Consider the following 3,586-nt stretch of genomic DNA (forward strand, 5'->3'; position numbering starts at 1 on the left):
TTGCACAGTAAGTTCTATAATTTGTATTTTTCTTCATACGAATCTTGAACATTCCTTGTTAGGCTTATTTATAGCTATTTTATCAATTTGAGTCAATGAATGTAAGTTTTCCATTATAATTCATAGATAATTATTATTGACTTTTTTATACTTATCTTCACTACTTTGTTGAACTGTTTAATTTTTTCTAAAAAAGTTATCTTATTGGTTGGCTATTGTACAATTTTGCCTGCAAATAGTGACAGTATTTTCTTATCTCTGTTTTCTAGAATTCTTACATTGTCTTTCTTTGCTTATGGTTTAGTACTTCAGATGTGTTCTCCAGTATAACGTTAAATAGTACAAATTGTGAGAATATACAGTTTCTGGTTATAGTGTGAATGTTTCCACTGCTTACCCTGCACACATATATTCTCTGGAAGTTTCAGGAAGATTCTTTTTACTGAGTTAAATAGTTCCTTTTTGTTTCCAGTTTGGAAAGTTTTTCTCTGTTTCTTTTCCTTTTCTTTTCTCTTTCTTTCTTTCTTTTTTTTTTGAGAGCCACATTTTATCAAATTCTTTAAAGAATTTTATTAAAATAATTATAATGCATTTTCTTTTAATATGTAAATGTGGTGAGTAATTTTATAGGTTTTCAAATGGTGACCCAATTCTTAGTTCTGATTTTCTCTTTAAAACATTTAAGCCATATTGCTCTTAAGAACTTCACTATATTTGATTTGCTAGCATTTAATTAGTCTCTTTTTATATCGATGTTCCCAAATTGGACCCGTAGTTTCTTTTCTTGTGTGTTATGTTATGCTTTTAAATTATATAAAGTTGTATGCATTATCTATTTTCTGCTTTTCTCACTCTAGAAGACCAACACAATCAATGGCTGATGGAAACTATACAAGAATCACAGAGTTTATTTTCATAGGTTTAAAGTATCATCCTCAGATGCAAGTCTTCCTTTTCTTGCTCTTTCTACTTTTTTACCTGGTTACCATGACAGGAAACTTGGGTATGATTATTCTCATCCAGATGGATTCCCGCCTTCACACTCCCACGTACTTTTTTCTCAGTCACCTGTCCTTTGTGGACATCTGCTTTTCGTCAGTAGCGGGTCCCCAGATGCTCAGTGACTTCTTTGCTGAAAGGAAGGCCATCTCCTTCTTGGGCTGTGCTTTTCAGCAATGGTTCTTTGGGTTCTTTGTGGCCATTGAGTGTCTTCTGCTGGCGTCCATGGCCTATGACCTCTATGTGGCCATCTGTAGCCCATTATTGTATTCCGTTACCAAGTTGCAGAGCCTTTGCATACAGCTGGTGGTTGGACCCTAGGCTGTCGGGTTCCTGAGCAACAGCTGCTTCCCGGCTTCCCTTTTGCTGCTCCAACATTATCAATCATTTCTTCTGTGACATGTCCCGCCTTCTTTCTCTGGTATGTGCTGACGCCCGGATCAATAAATTGTTGGTTTTTATTGTGGCTGGACCTGTCCTGGTTGTCAGTAGCCTGACCATTATAATCTCCTATTTTTACATCCTTACTGCCATCCTGAGGATCCGCTCTGCAGATGCGAGGCGCAAGGCCTTTTCCACCTGCTCCTCCCATCTCACGGCGGTGTCCATCTTATATGGGACTCTCTTCTTATCTATGTAAGGCCAAGTGCAATTTTTTCTCTGGACGTCAATAAAGTGGTGTCGGTGTTCTACACCGTGGTGATCCCCATGTTGAATCCTCTCATCCACAGCTTGAGAAATAAAGAAGTGAAAGCTGCCATGCGCAGAATGATCGTTAGGAGGAAGTTCTGCATCAGAAGCTAAATTCTGGTCTGGAATACAAAATAGATAAAACGAAAAGCTTCTAGACATGGTTAGTCTACCTGGTCGGCATCCGAAGATGCTAAGCAATGTGCAGAATTTGGAGTATGGCATCCTTGCCAACTATTTTTTTAAAGCTCCATTTCAATCATGTGCGTGTGGATGATAAAAATCCCCAGTCACCCAGAGTCAGAGCAGTTCTGCTTCCTCAAATAATTTCATTATTGGGCATAGGATAAAAATCTAATAAGTGTTGGATCATCTAGCTACTAATACTATGGCACTAGTTGGACCAATATATGTGTGCTGACCAGGTGAGATTCACTGGAATGACATATATGACCCCCATTCCTAAATACAGAATCGAAAATAGCAAACAGAGCAGCTCACTTAGCTACAAATGATTTTTTTTAACTAAAGGAACTCCTCATATCGTATTCCTTTAAATATCTTTGATGCGTATTTTCTTTATTCTTGCTTCTAAGAATATCATGTCACAATCACTGCAGAAAAAAGCAAATATAGACAAGCAAAAGGTGAACAATACGATGATACAAAACTTATATTCTTATTCTTCCACCAAGTGACAAGCGACGAGATAATGCCTCTACATATTTAACTCTGAAGTTATTCCAACTATTACTTTAATATTTGATATTTAGTTTTTCTTATTTCTTTCAGATAAAAATAAATCAGCATTGCTTATTATAGAAATTAGAAATAAAATGCTAATGGGTGAATGAGAGAACAAGAAAATTCTAAAAAATCAGAGGCAATAGGTTGTACAATAGGTTGAGAAGTCAGAGGTAAACTAAAATGCAGAAAATGTATATCCTATTTTCATGTTAGTCATTTTTGTTGTTACAGATTAGAAAAAAAAAGAAATACAATAGAATGAAGTTTAAAATATATTTTAACACCTTTCTGTCCCTCCTACAACAGTTGAGCAATTCAAGAGGCATTATAATTACATCAGAAAAGAGAAAATGATTTTTGAAAAGTGTTGTTTTGGTGCAAGCTTGAGTCTGCAGGCATTTGAGTCCTGATCGCTGAGTGTGATCTAAAAATAGAAAATTTATCTCTAGATTATAGAAAGATATGGGGTGGGGGAAGCAGAGTGAAACATGCCTCAGGAACGATACAGGGAGAACTAAAGTATAAATGTATCTCAAGTCTGTGCCCTAATCAATTTCATGATGGAGTTCCTGGATAAACAAATCCTTTCTTTGGCAGTATTGATGGAATGAGGATATCCCAGCGATTCCTTCTTGGGATCATGAACCTGCTTTGAATATTGCAGTTATTTTAAGCATAGAACTTTGCAAGGACTGGCATAGAGTGGTTTGAGTTCAGAGGGAGTGAGCAGGTTGTGGAGGGAACTGAATACCAAGACAATGAAGTGGTATATAAGGTAGGCAAGATCATGGTTTCAATGAAGCCACTGTCTCAGACAGCAGGAATGAGCCGTGGGCTAGGAAACTAGAGAGGCAGAATGAGTGCCGATGGGATGCTCTGCAAAGGATTCAGATTTTAGCTCAGAAATGTCTTCCATTTAATTTACATCATTTATTTATTTTTGAAATGATTAATTAGATGAAGGCTGGGATCAACACTCAGATGTCTGTGTTTGCAGCTAGTGGTGAAATAAGTGACTTCCTTTTCTCTCGCTGAAAGGAAAATTATCAGTGTTTTAGGCTGTGCCTTTATAGCACAGATCTTGCACTGAAGGAAGTTTCTTGCGCATTCTCTTGTTTTTTTGTGAGTTTTGTTGTTGTTGTTGTTGTTT

The 3,586-nt window shown here is 36.7% G+C and overlaps 1 pseudogene; it reads left to right on the plus strand.

Annotated features, from left to right (window-relative positions):
• Window positions 1-873: 873 nt before the first annotated feature.
• LOC102746532 (olfactory receptor 5G9-like) lies at window positions 874-1,803 on the plus strand (annotated as a pseudogene).
• The last annotated feature ends 1,783 nt before the right edge of the window (window positions 1,804-3,586 follow it).

The sequence above is a fragment of the Leptonychotes weddellii genome, chromosome 11, assembly GCF_054177405.1.
Source record: "Leptonychotes weddellii isolate Sample4059 chromosome 11, ASM5417740v2, whole genome shotgun sequence".
Lineage (NCBI taxonomy): Eukaryota > Metazoa > Chordata > Mammalia > Carnivora > Phocidae > Leptonychotes > Leptonychotes weddellii.